We start from the raw sequence: 15,068 nt of genomic DNA on the forward strand, positions 1-15,068 counted from the left end.
TTACTGTATTCACCACTCACAATGCGGCCTCCTCTACATCAGGGAGACCAAATGCAGATTGGGTGATCGCTTTGCTGAACACCTCTGTTCAGTCCGCAAATGTGACCCTGACCTTCTGGTCACTCGCCATTTTAATTCCCCCGCCCCACTCCCTCTCTGTCCTCGGCCTCTTACACTGTTCCAATGAAGGTCAATGTAAGCTCGAGGAACAGCACCTCATCTTTCGATTAGGCACTTTACAACCTTCCGGCTTCAACTTTGATTTCAATAATTCAGATCATAACCACTGCTCCTGGTAATGGTTCTGCTGTAACCAATTACATCTCCTCTAGACCCAACTTTTGTTTCTTTACTTGTCCCATTACCACCCTCCTTTTGCCTTGCACCATCATCCCTTTTGTCATTTAATCACTCCAGCCCTCCACCCTATCACAGACCTTCCCTTTTCGTTCTTTTCTCCCCCCGCCTCCACCTTTTCCTTGTTTCTGTACTTGCTTAAAAACTGTTAAATCTCAAAATTCTTCCAGTTCTGACAGAAGGTCATCGGCCTGAAACGTTTAACTCTGTTTCTTTTTTCTCCACAGACGCTGCCTGACTGAGAGTTTCCAGCGTTTTCTGTTTTTAGATCAGATTTCCAGCATCCGCAGTATTTTGCTTTTGACCCCACGGAGACTAGGTTCGGTGCCCCCATCGGCACTGCGAGAGGCCGAGGAGGGAAGGCCCACTCCTGAAGCCACGTGATGTGCAAGGGCACACTTTCAGAACCTGCCAGCGTGCAACACAACGCAGATATCACTTTCAGTTGAAGTTAATGGAAAGTAAAACGTGACGGGTTGTAAAACAGGCGTCCGATCCGCTCCTGTGAGGTTATAGTTACCCGCTGTGGCCGGAGTCCGTCAGTCAGACCCAGAACGGGGTGGCGAGATGACCATCTGTTCAAGGTGCTGGTCAGTGGTGCGTTAATCTCCCTGGTGCAGCTTTAGAAAAAACCACAGATCCCACCAGGGGAAGAAAGGGAGAGAAAAATATCATATAAATCGCTGAGGAAATAGAAAGAAGGTTTTGGGGAGGGAGGAGAGAAAAAATAATTGTTTGAAATATTTGCATCTGAAGCAAAACCTGCAAATCCACTATAGGAGGTACAGTATGAGAAAGTACTTTACACAACAACTCGCACTTATAAAGTGCCTCTAACACATAGTAAAATATCCCAAGGTGCTTCATTGGAGCGATTATCAGACATAATTTGACACCGAGCCACATAAGGAGATATTAGGACAGGTGACCAAAAGCTTGGTCAAAGAGGTAGGTTTTAAGGAGCGTCTTAAAGGAGGAGAGAGAGGCGGAGAGGTTTAGGGAGGGAATTCCAGAGCTTAGGGTCCAGGCAGCTGAAGGCACGGCCACCAATGGTGGAACAATGAAAATGAGAGGATGCGCAAGAGGCCAGAATTGGAGGAGCGCAGGGATCTCGGAGGGTCGTAGGGCTGGAGGAGGTTACAGAGGTAGGGAGGGAGCGAGGCCATGGAGGGATTTGAACACAAGGATGAGAATTTTAAATTTGAGGTGTTGCTGGACCGGGAGCCAATGTAGGTCAGCGAGCACAGGGGGTGATGGGAGAACGGGACTTGGTGCGAGTTAGGATACGAGGCAGCAGAGTTTTGGATGAGCTGAAGTTTATGACGGGTGGAAGATGGGACGCCGGCCAGGAGAGTATTGGAATAGTCGAGCCTGGTGGTAATAAATAGCTGGGAGTAATAGGTTTCAGGGAGGGGAGAATAAACAGTTATTTGCATATTAAGCAAGTCTTGTAAATAATATTCTAAATTAAAACATCGGGGAGGAATGCGTCTTTCAGTATCAATAGAGTGCCTAGCACTTTCACCATGAGTCATTAAATTTGCTGTAATGCAGCGATGGGGAACCTGTAAACATCAGAAACCACTCTCTATGTCCAGGACAACCCATGACAAATGTCAATAGGAGATTACAAGTTGTATAATCTAGAAATCTTTGACCATAAAGGTTTTATAAGCATGTTTGTAGAGTCACCCCAGGAAAACATAAACGAGTGCTGCTGTGAACATTGAGATTTTTTTTATTGTCTAAGAGGTGTCAGCCGTAACTCAGTGGGCAGCACTCTCACCTCTGAGGCAGAAGATCATGTGTTCAAGTCCCAGTCCAGAGACTTCAGCACAAAAATCCAGGCTGACCCTCCCAGTGCACTGCTGCACTGTCAGAGGCGCCGTCTTTCAGAAGAGACGTTAAACCAAGGTTCCCGTCTGTCCTCTGAGGTGGATGTAAAAGATCCCACAGCCACTATTTCGAAGGGGAGTTCTCCCTGGTCTCCTGGCCAATATTTATCACTCAACCAAAATCACTACAAAACAGATGACCTGGTCATTTTATCACTTTGCTCTTTGTGGGACCTTGCTGTGTGTAAATTGGCTACAACAGAGACGACACTTCAAAAAGTACTTAATTGGCTGTAAAGTCCTTTGGGACATCCTGAGGTCATGAAAGGAGCTATAGAATTGCAAGTCTTTCTTTATTTTAGAAATTCCTGTTGGCGATATTAGAGAATGGGTACCAAATGTGGTGATAGGATGTTCCTCTGCCTGCTAATTTAGTTGTAAACAATTTTACAACACCAAGTTATAGTCCAGCAATTTTATTTTAAATTCACAGGCTTTCGGAGGCTTCCTCCTTCCTCAGGTGAACGAAAAAAAAATATTTTATGCTATTTTAGTGAGGGCGTTAACCCATTTAAAGTAAATAGGCCAATTTAGCAGACAGAGAAATGTCTGACAGATACAATAAGCTAAATATCATCAACCAGAATCTCTACACTCAAGTACGTTGAGTGTTACTCAATTAAGCACAAAATGAAAGTGTTCATTAATTAGCTGGGGCCTTGATAATACAATGGGTGATAATTCCATTAGGTAAAGGCACTTCTGTTTAAGTGATGAAACCATCATAACCTTAAGAGAAAACGTTTAGCCAGGTGACACAATACCCTAACATAACGTGAGGTAGAGAGAGGTTTACAGTCACAAGCCTGCACGGGGCTATGGTCAGAAGAGAAACTGGGAGATTTAATAATAACTTCCAAAAGGGAATTGGATAAATACTTGAAAAGGGAAAAAATTGCAGGGCTATGGGGGAAAGAGCAGGGGGGAGTGGGACTAATTGGACAGCTCTTTCAAAGAGCCGGCACAGGCACGATGGGCCGAATGGCCTCATTCTGTGCTGTGTGATTCTATGATTCTAGCATTTCACCATTCTAACCAGAGCCGGAAGGGAAGTCGAAAGTGAGACACGGGTTCTCTTTATTTTTTGGGACCCATCGGGCAGTATTGGCTGAAGCCTGAGAGTAGATCACAATACCCTTCACAGCAGGGAATGTTGCATTCCCCGGGGAGGTATAAGTGGGCGGAGAGGTGGATAAAATAACTAAGAGCATGGGGGGGAAAACGAAACATTTATTACCGGTTTAGTCGACATTTAGACTTGTTCTGTAATTGCAAACTTTTAAACCTGTGCATTTCCCCCTTGCCTTTATTCTTGTTATTTTAGGAATGCCACAGAGTATCTGGCTTCAACACATTAAACATTCAGCAGCGAGTCATGTCATTTTTTTAGTACTGTGGGTGACATTACAGGAACCGTCCCACACTGTTCATGTTGGATGTCATGAACAGAATGTATTTCATTCATTGGATTTCAAAAAATCGTCTTCTGCTCAAGTCGCAAGTGTGGTGTAATCATAGACCCGTATTGTAAACTATTTAAACACATGGTCAGTGGAGGAGATTTCAGCATTAAACTGATGTTTATGGGAATGGGGATGATCACGCACACAATACTCACAATAAGACAAGACCACCAGGATTGCAAGCTAATGTTTCCTGTAATTCTTCCCTCAAGGTCACACTGAAGAAGAAGCACATGTTCCAAGTTCCTCACAATGTTTACATAGAATTTACAGCACAGAAACAGGCCATTCGGCCCAACTGGTCTATGCCAGTGTTTATGCTCCACACATTGTATATCGACGGGGCTGCAATCAGGGACAATCCCCCCCCGCCCCGGGCAGAATGTAAAATTCAAATTGATGTAATGTACCTGTAATGAATCTGTAATCAATAATCTGTATTAAGTGTAATGCAATGAAGCACCCTAGAGTGTCATGAACTGTAATTATGCACAATGTGTTCATTGAACTGCACTTAATGTAACCTGCAACTTGTATCATCTGTATTGTGTACGTTTAGAATGTGATATGACAACTGTATTGTATGTATTGCTGCAAATTTTATGAATAAAGTATATTTTATGAAAAAAGAAAAAAAAATGTTTATGCTCCACACGAGCCTCCTCCCTCCCTACTTCATCTCACCCTATCAGCATATCCTTCTATTCCTTTCTCCCTCATGTGTTTATCTAGCTTCCCCTTAAATGCATCTATACTATTCACCTCAACCACTCCTTGTGGGAGTGAGTTCTACATTCTCACCATTCTCTGGGTAAAGAAGTTTCTCCTGAGTTCCCTATTGGATTTATTAGTGACTATCTTATATTTACAACAGTTGATTCTGTTAATTAAATGGATGGAGAATAAAAGAAAGAAAAAGACTTGCATTCAGCATAATTTGCGACAGGAAATCCCACCTGTTAACTAACCTCTGTGTAAAGAAATACTTCTGTGTTGTGCAAATAATATCTTCAGTGATATCCTAAAATCAACTACTTGTTACACATAAGCTAAGAATTTCCTGGTTCTAGTACTTGGGTGTAAAGGACCACATGGACACTGAATATGGGAAAATCGGACAGGGAGGATCGCACTCTTATAACTGAACGCCCCCCCTCCACCAACAACCCGCCGATTTTCTGGCCATTTATCAGGTGGGCTCCAATGTGGACGTACAATTCTATCAGCCTGATTTTCCTCTATGTGCTGTGATCAGGCACTTGCACGACCAAACGCAGTAACAGGAAAATCTGCCTAATAATCTCCTTCATTGTCTAACTCGCACCAAGTCCCGGTAAACCAATCGCCACTGTGCTCGCTGACCGACATTGGCTCCTGGATCAGCAATGCCTCGATTTTAAAATTCTCATCCTTGTTTTCAAATCCCTCCATGGCCTCGCCCCCTCCCTATCTCTGTGACCTCCTCCAGCCCTACAACCCTCCGAGATCTCTGCGCTCCTCCAATTCTGGCCTCCCCGATTTTCATCGCTCCACCATTGGCGGCCGTGCCTTCAGCTGCCTGGGCTCTAAGCTCTGGAATTCCTTCCTAAACCTCTCCACCTCTCTCTCCTCCTTTAAGACGTTCCTTAAAACCTACCTCTTTGACCAAGCTTTTGGTCACCTGTCCTAGTATCTCCTTGTGTGGCTCAGTGTCAAATTTTGTTTGATAATCGATCCAGTGAAGAGCCTTGGGACGTTTTACTACGTTAAAGGTGCTATATAAATGAAAGTTGTTGTTGTTTGTGAACCTGGAAATATGGGGCAGGGTTCAAGTCCTGTTGGACACAGGGTGTAAGGGAAGGTGGGAGACGATGCCTTTATTTTCTGTTGCTACGTGTCAGACGCCTCATGTTTAATTTTGTCTACGTTAAAAATGACTTGCACATCTGTACCTCACTAGCAGTTAGGCGGACGGCCAAAATAGGGATGTGTTTTTCAATCTCCCACAGCCATATTGTCACCAGTCTGACCTCAGCCAGCAGCCACTGAGGCCAGACTATCCTTCCCTGGGCACCAGTGTCAATAGACAATGGCTGGAAACAGAGCCATGGGATAATTGAGGGGGCAGGCCAAGAGAGATGGAGAGAAACATGGGCTAAAAACAACTTGGGGTGAGTACAGGGGTATAAAGCAAGGGGGAGGGGATGGGATCATTCCCATTGTGTTTGAAAGGCAAAATAAAATTAGCTTCCAATTACATAGACCTGACCAAGAGCTGGGTTCTGATTTTTGTTTGAATGATTCCGCTCGCAAAAATAAATGGCTTTTCTCTCCAGTGTGGTTCTCTCTCCGCACATTTTATGTGGTCAAAAAACTCTGGTGGCAAATTTTGCCTTTAAAGTTGGCGCCATTAAAACAACTAATATAAGCAACAGCACAGACTTTAACTGATTCGCTTGGGGTAAGTTTTCCGAGGCTGTGTTCCCAATACAGAGTGTTGCTGAGTGGGAGCATGGATTGGAGAAACTATAGAGAGAAACTATTTCCTCTGGTGGGGGGAGTCCAGAACAAGGGGGTATAACCTTAAAATTAGAGCTAGGCCGTTCAGGGGTGATGTCAGGAAGCACTTCTTCACACAAAGGGGAGTGGAAATCTGGAACTCTCTCCCCACAAAAAGCTGTTGAGGCTGGGGGTCAATTGAAAATTTCAAAGCTGAGATTGATAGATTTTTGTTGGGTAAGGGGATTAAGGGAACCAAGGCGGGTAAATGGAGTTAAGATACAGATCAGCCACGATCTAACTGAATGGCGGAACAGGCTCGAGGGGCTGAATGGCCTCCTCCTGTTCCTAGAATCAGGCCCAGAGGTCAGTAAGGCCGATTAGCGGTTCTCTGCTCCCTGCTCTTGTCAAGCGAGATTCTGCATCGGGAACGCAGCTCACAGAATTCACCTGGGGTTTTTTTTTTGCAGCGCAGTGCACATTATTGGGGAACGTTTCACGTTGCTAACCGGCCACAATGTACAGGTCCTGCTTTCAATGGCACCTTCCCCAGCATCTGGCTGGTGCCTCGGTATTGTACACGTTGGGTTAAAAAAAATGCTTCACCTTTTATAAGAACAACAAAAAGAATGTTTATTTGGCGTTTGGAATCAAAGTATTTACGTAAGGAACGGCTGGGGCAACTGCACGATTTATGCTGAGCCATACTGCATACCTGAGTAAAGGTGACTGGGTTGATGTTGGCATGGATCCTGTGCTAGGGTGGGTAATGTATTCAGAGGTGTACCTGCTGCATATAATGGGTTTCCTGGAATAGATTCCTTTTCAGATGTAATCTATGCTAATTTGCAAATACCTCTTGCTTTTTAATTGCCGTACAATAGAGGAGCATTTCTGTGACTCCCTTTCTAGGATCACTGTGCTCATGGTTTTATGAACTTTAATGGGACGCCCCATCCCCCCTACCCCCCGTAAGGCATGAAGTTGGAAATTTACCTGTTTTCGACCCGCTTAAACTGAGGTCCTCTCTCCCTGTTCAGGTGGACCTCAAGTCTCCGGTTAAGGTGTCGGCCGTGCCTCAGCGGGTGGCTCTCTCGCTTCTGAGTCAGACAGTCGTGGGTTCAAGTCCCACTCCAGAGTCTTGAGCACATAAATTAGGCCGACACTCCCAGTGCAGTGCTGAGGGAGTGCTGCACTGTCGGAGGGTCGGTACTGAGGGAGTGCTGCACTGTCAGAGGGACGGTACTGAGGGAGTGCTGCACTGTCAGAGGGACGGTACTGAGGGAGTGCTGCACTGTCGGAGGGTTGGTACTGAGGGAGTGCTGGACTGTCGGAGGGTCGGTACTGAGGGAGTGCTGCACTGTCGGAGGGTCGGTACTGAGGGAGTGCTGCACTGTCGGAGGGTCAGTACTGAGGGAGTGCTGCACTGTCGGAGGGTCAGTACTGAGGGAGTGCTGCACTGTCGGAGGGTCGGTACTGAGGGAGTGCTGCACTGTCGGAGGGTCAGTACTGAGGGAGTGCTGTACTGTCGGAGGGTCAGTACTGAGGGAGTGCTGCACTGTCGGAGGGTCAGTACTGAGGGAGTGCTGCACTGTCGGCGGTGCCGTCTTTCGGATGAGACGTTAAATCGAGGACCTCTCTCCCTGTTCAGGTAGACCTCAAGACGCTTCTGGTGCTATTTTGAGAAGAGGAGGGGAGTTCTCTCCATGTCCTGGCCAACACCTCCTAAAAACAGATCAACTGGTTGTTCCTTGCTTTGTGCAAACTGCCTACATTACAACAGGGACGACACTTAAATTTGTTGGGTATAAAGTGCTTTGGGACATCTTGAGGTAGCAGTGAGGCGCTATATAATTGCAAGCTCTTTCTCAATCTCCTGAAGAAGAGCTCCGAGCTTTCCTGAGCCACACAGGTAATTCGGTGAAACCCCGGAGTATTCATCGATTCTCGTATTTGCACTGTTTAATTGTGCCTGGCCCGTTTCCACGAATGATTCACCCCGTCCTCCCTAAGCCAACTCTGGTTGGACGTATTCCTGGAGGTGTCATCGCACGACCTCCTGCCTCCGACTGCCCCACCCCCACACTCCCACCATTGGTCGCCCAACACGTCCATCCTCACGGAGCCCCGCCCACCCTCCCGCCATTGGTCGCCTGACACCCCCATCCTAGCGGTGCCCCGCCTTCCCACGGCCAAATCGTCCATTATCCGATCGGATGATTCTTGACTGTCAGTCTATAAGACTTTTTTTTTCCTGGTTCAAAGAGATCCCACTCTTCACAGGCACCAGATTTGGGCCTTGATTTCCGAAAACAAGATTCAGTTCAAACCGCTTTTGTCTCTCAAGGCATAATTATTCTCAAGTGAAGGCACGGCATTTCTGGTCAGTGGACTCCCTTAGGGAGGAGGCTTCTTAATCGGGCAAGGGAGGAGAGGGATTAATGCTCATCTCTCAGCTAAAGACAATTAGACTGGGATAGTCTACACGGAATCGTCATTCCAGCAGTTATGGTAATGTGTCAAAAGAATATGGGTGCCCTCTACTGGAAGTGTCAAGTGCTCTTTGAAGTACAGCATGGAGCTGCCATGTTATACAGGAACTGCAAAGCATTTATTACGGGATGCTTCGTCCAATGCCCTTTAACAAAAACAAACGACAGGTTCTGGCTGTGAAGAGTTTCTCAAGCCTTAAAAGGGGCAGTCTTACACCATCACCCTACCCCCACCTCCGTCCAGCTCTCTCCCCTCTGCTCCTGAAAACACTGGCTCCTGCTGGGGGTTTACCGGCTCGCAGAAGAGTACACATGAAATCAAATAAATACCAACGATGGGTCAATATTCATGCCGCTTGATGGTCGGGCCTGATTTAAATCTGACGGTGCTTGTAAGCATCTACCATTCCGACATGAAACTCACTTTAAACACTATGCAGTGCAGTTCCAACTGCTAACTAAGAAGGGATCAGGCAGCGCAGTGTACAGAGGAACTGCAAACCCTTAAGCAAAGTCTCAAATAGAAGACTGCTCCCTGAATGCAGATGAACGCTGGCGAGGAAACGAAAACGGCAATGGGTCACACGAGCAATTTCCAAGTGTAAAAAGAACTGGAAAGGTAGCAAAAAAGATCGAAGTAAACTACAACATGAGTTCTTGTTGTCAGCGATTATTTTCTTTTGAGAAGACAGCAACCTAACAAAAATGAATAGAATCATAGAAAGGTTACAGCACGGAAGGAGGCCATTCGGCCCATCAAGTCCGCACCGGCTCTATGCAATAGAGCAATCCAGCTAGTTCCAACTCCCCCGCCCTATCCCAGTAGCCCTGTAATTTTTTCCTTTCAAGTACTTATCCAGTTCCCTTTTGAAGGCCATGATTGAATCTGCCTCCACCGCCCCCTCGGGCAGTGCATTCCAGATCCTAACCACTCGCTGTGTAAAAAAGTTTTTCCTCATGTCGCCTTTGATTCTTTTGCTAATCACCTTAAATCTATGTCCTCTGGTTCTCGACCCTTCTGCCAATGGACAATTTGTGTGTGGCGGGTTTAGCATGTCACAGCACACAAGGGTTTAAGAAACAATTTCACTTGCAGAAATCATGTCCCTGCTTAACTTTGGCATAGTTGCTACAGAATTAGTTGGTTTGCCTTAGTCCGCTATCTGAAGGAGGAGTGGGGAGGGCTACGTTAAAGGCGGTGTAAATGCAAGTTGTTGTTGTTGAAAGCACATAGTCCTCTTTGAGATAACGTTACTCCGAAACTTTGCAAATAGCTTTCACGCGAAACTCTTATGTAAGAAGCGAGTTTAATTGTTGAGAGCATGTCTTTGGGTATTTATGACCAGTGATCTCCTATCTAAATAACAGTGACACGTGTCCATACTAGTAAGCAAGATACAAAGTTCGAGATTCTTGGTAGATAGGAACATAGGAACAGAAGGAGGCCATTCAGCCCCTCGAGAGTGTTCTGCCATTCATAGCTGATCTGTATCTTAACTCCATCCATTACTACTGACGCAGCGATGCATTTTTCATGCTCGCTTTTATTCCCTGCCCCCAGCTCTATTTCCATTTCTGACCTCCTCTCCTGGAAATGCTGACACTTGGTCACGTACTCCCCAGCAGCCTGGTTCTGCGAAGATGAAGGTTTCTGCGGGGAGCTGATAGAGTTCTCCTCTGTGCTGGCACCTTAAGGAGAACCAGCCTCTGAGACACACACACCAGCTTCTCCACTGAACTGGGAACATGATCCTGGTTACCAGCGATCGGTGTCAAATTTTGTCCGATTTCGCTCCCGTGAAGCGCCTTGGGACGTATTACTACGTTAAAGGCGCTATATAAATGCAAGCTGTAGTTGTCGTTGGTCAGTGGGTCAGCGATGCAAGATTCAATCCATCCCATGTCCATCCGAGGAGCCAATGACAAAGGGTCAATCTGTCCAAAGTCCATCTGAGGACTTGAGGACCCTGCGAAAAGGGCCACCTCCATTCCAAGAGGCTCAAAACATTTTGCAGCAGCTGCCTACGTCTTAGACCAGAGGCCCTGAGGTGGCACGGAGAAATGAAGTGTTAGAATAGGACACAGAAAATCTCAGCCACGGCTAAGTGGGCAGCACTCTCACCACTGGGTCACAAGGTTCCGAGTTCTAAGTCCCACTCCAGAGATTCGAGCACAAAATCTAGGCCGACAGTCCCAGCGTAGTACTGAGGGAGCGCTGCACTGTCATAGGTGCCATATTTTGGATGAGGCATTAAACCAAGGCCCCTCTCAGGTGGATGTAAAGGATCCCACGGCCACTATTTCAAAGAAGAGCAGGGGAGTTCTCCCCGGTGTCCTGGGCCAATATTTATCTCCCAACCAACATCACTAAAACAGATTATCCGGTCATTGTCACACTGCTGTTTGTGGGATCTTGCTGTGCGGAAATTGGCTGCCGCATTGCCTACATTACAACAGTGACTACCCTTCAAAAGTACTTCATTGGCTGTAAAGCCCTTTGGGACATCCTGAGGTTGTGAAAGGCGCTATATAAATGCAAGACTTTCTTGAGGGATGTGGACGGTGAGAAAACAAAATGATGCTTCCGTTGATATTTGTAATAAATAACTGGAATATTTGATGCAAGAGTTGCTTGGTGTTTGGTTCTCTTTTATTTCAAGGGTTAGGTTGGAAATGAGAGCAGGATTATCACCAGCATCTAACTGAAAACAGCCACTCTCCTTCAGGTATTGTTTCCAGTAAGAGTAATTTCGAGAGGAATAGAATCGAAAAGCAAAGTTTTTATGTTAAACGTGTACAGAGCCTTGGTTAGACCACAGTTGGAGTACTGTGCACAGTTCTGGTCTCCATATTATAAAAAGGATGTAGAGACACTGGCGAAGGTGCAAAAAAGATTCACAAGGATGATACCAGAACTGAGGTCATAACTTTTCTCTAGAAAAGAGAAAACTGAGAGGTGACCTGATAGAAGGGGTTCGATAGGGTAGACGTAGAGAAGATGTTTCCACTTGTGGGGGGAGTCCAAAACTAGGAGCCATAAATATAAGATAGTCACTAATAAATCCAATAAGGAATTCAGGAGAAACTTCTTTACTCAGAGAGTGGTGAGAATGTGGAACTCACTACTACAGGGAGTAGTTGAGGCGAATAGCACAGATACATTTAAGGGGAAGCTGGATAAACACGAGGGAGAAAGGAATAGAAGGATATGGTGATAGGGTGAGATGAAGTAGGGAGGGAGGAGGCTCGTGTGGAGCATAAACACCGGCACAGACCTGTTGGGCCGAATGGCCTGTTTCAGTGCTGTAAATTCTACGTAATTCTATGTAAGACTCTTGACACTTCTCTCTGTTCAAAAGCTAACAAATCTGACCAGACAAGATATTTGAATTGTTGAGGAAATCCCCAACTTGTTATCTACATGAAAGCCTCAACATCGACATTAACAAGCAGTTAACATTCGATTTTCCCTCTCCACTTTCATCATTTACATATCAGCACTTTCCGAATGGGAGCAGATCACCTCCAGTGGATATTACATTCTGAAGAAAACTTACAAATACTATCCTTACTAATTGAGGACTTGCACCTTTTTTTTTGCAATAAGAAACAGGAGCAGGAGTCGGCCATACGGCCCCTCGAGCCTGCTCCGCCATTCAATAAGGCCATGGCTGATCTTCGACCTCAACTAATAGTTTACACCATGAGAAAAGTCCTGGCCTGTGTTACCCTGCATTTATTTGTTACTTTTTGAATTTGGATTCCGAGAGAACGACCATCTGTTTCACACCCTCTAAGCTGTCAAATGTGTTCCTCGTAACCTGACAGCAGAATAACAGACCAGAGTGAAACTGGGAGCCAGCTCATGGGCCAAATTAAAAGAACAATAAGCAGCTGATATCAACACCACACAGGTAATCATATCAAAATTAAGCTGGAGGAACAGTGCCAACCTAGGGTGCTTAATGCTTGAGTTTCGGAAAGCTGAAGTCCTCATCACAACTTTCTTTTCAATGTCCAGCAGGGATGGACTTACTAACCTTATTTAGCAAGTAAGTTGAGGTGATGTTGCTCCCGTCAGTTTGTTGCTCTCCCCCGATGGAGTGTTGGGAAATATCCGCTGCTCCAGTCCGAGAACTAGCGAGACTCTGGTCACGAGAGAGAAGCGTCAGAATGTCAGTGAAAGGTGGAACTGGAAATAAAGACTTGCATTTATATAGCGCCTATTCACAACCTCAGGATGTCCCAAAGCATTTTACAGCCCATAGAAATACTTTTTGAATTGTAGTCACTGTTATAAATGCAACAGCCAATTTGCGCACAGGAAGATCCCACAAACAGCAATGTGATAATGACCAGATAATCTGCTTTTTAGTGGTGTTGGTTGAGGGATAAATACTGGCCAGAACACCAGGGAGAACTCCCCCAGCTCTCCATCGAAATAATGGCCATGGGATCTTCTACATCCACCCGAGAGGGCGGACGGGGCCTCGGTTTAACGTCTCGTCCGAAAGACGGCACCTCCGACAGCGCAGCGCTCCCCTCAGTACTGCACTGGAGTATCAGCCTGGGCTTTGTGCTCAAGTTCCTTGGAGTGGGGCTCGAACCCACGACCCTCTAACTCAGAGGAGAGAGTGCTGCCCACTGAGCCAATGGTGACTGTGGTTCTCAGGTTTCACCCTCGGAGCTACTGGTTCATGCAAACTGTGGCATTAAACGGAGAGGAACACACAAAGGGGAACGATACTCAGTAGCACATCGAGTTTCCAGCGACATTCCATTCACTTTATCACGTATAAATCAGTGCATCAATTATTTGATTGTTTTGTGAGCGGTACAGATATTCTGCCATTGCTAGGCAACGCACACACATAATGTTTGAGGCTTGGCTTGCCATCCAGTTTAAACATGTTTAACAGCCGAGGAGATACTGTGCCGGCAAACTGCGTCACAACAACCCCCTAGTGATTTGAAGCTCAACTATTGAGAGAAATATGTTGCCTCAGGATGCAAGTGAACGCATAATAAAAAAAAAACATAGGTGCGGCCAGAACTACATGAAAGAAAATCTCGGTCAGTCCATCTGTCACCGTGCTAGTTAGTGAGGAAACAGAGGGACTTTCATCAGTCCCGTACCTGTCAAGTTTAACCAACACAACCATCTCATACAAAGATCTCAGCTTTGAAAGATCCTGTACGTCGAGTTTCTCCAGTAAGAATGAGTTTGGATTTACAGAGCATCTTATCACAACCTCAAAGGGCTTAATCACCAATGGATTGCTTTATGAATTGCGGTCGATGTTGCTGTGTTGGCAAACACGGCAGCCAATTTGTGCAGAGCAAGGTCCCACAAACAGCTAACGAGATAAATGACCAGATGATCTGTTGACGGTGGTGTTGTTTGAGGGGTAAATATTGGCCTAGACACTGACAGTACCTCCCCTGCTCTCCTATAAATAGTGTTATTGGATCCTTAAGCAGTCTGAACACCTACTTTCAAAGGAAGTTGATACCCACTGCCCTATAACTATCTACAGGCCTGTGTGATAACAGGACCCAGGGGGCGGAACAGTGAATCACTCTGGGTGGTATCGGTAGAAGGAGGGATGTTTGCCAGGACACCGAAGCAGCCCCTGCTCTTCTTCAAACAGTGCCATGGGATCTTTTATGTCCCACCTGAACCATCGGACTAGGCAGACGGGGCCTCGGTTTTAAAGTCTCACCCAAAGGATGGCACCTAAAACAAAGTGGCACATCCTCGGTACTGCACTGAAACAATGTGGGTACTCACGAGTCAACCAGAAATGGGCTAATTAAGACTAATTTATAATACGCTTTGTGCAAAATCAAGATAGGAGGATCAGGTGACATAATTAATAACGAAGAAAGTCACAAGCCAAATGTAACTAGAGGAGTTGCTTCACCTGTTGAAATGACCGTGGATTAAGTCGCTATCAGGTGTAGCACATAATGATTCGGTCTCCTGGAATCCAAATGAAATCAGAGACAATACAAAAAGTGACTCTTGTGACCACATCAATAACTGCACAGGCTGTCCCTGCAGATTAAAGTGAGACTACAGACCTGCACATGGGCTGAGATTCACTGCATGTGAATTATTTGGAATAAATATTAATTAAAAAACACTTTTGGAGCAGGATGTTCAAATACTATTTGCAATAGATCACGGGTTCAAGTCCTACTCTAGAGACTTGAGCACAAAATCTACACTGACCCTCCCAGTGCAGTACTGAGGGGGTGCTGCACTGTCGGAGATGCTGGGGCCGATTTTAGCACCTGCTCTCGGGTGCGTTCTCGGCGGGGGGGCCTCGAAAATCCCGAAATGGAGGAGCGGGACCGGATCGCGCCTCGATCCCGCCCAC

General features: G+C 45.9%; 1 long non-coding RNA gene across 1 annotated transcript in view; it reads right to left on the minus strand.

Moving 5' to 3' along the window:
* Positions 1-217: 217 nt before the first annotated feature.
* LOC137306125 (uncharacterized) overlaps positions 218-15,068 on the minus strand; it is a 48,341-nt gene continuing 33,490 nt past the window's right edge. The window contains exons 2-3 of the long non-coding RNA XR_010958827.1: positions 12,726-12,833; positions 218-977 (exon numbers count right to left, since the gene is read on the minus strand). This is a non-coding gene — a long non-coding RNA (uncharacterized lncRNA). The remainder of the gene's footprint in view (positions 978-12,725; positions 12,834-15,068) is intronic.

The sequence above is a fragment of the Heptranchias perlo genome, chromosome 1 (genome assembly GCF_035084215.1).
Source record: "Heptranchias perlo isolate sHepPer1 chromosome 1, sHepPer1.hap1, whole genome shotgun sequence".
In the NCBI taxonomy this organism is placed as follows: domain Eukaryota; kingdom Metazoa; phylum Chordata; class Chondrichthyes; order Hexanchiformes; family Hexanchidae; genus Heptranchias; species Heptranchias perlo.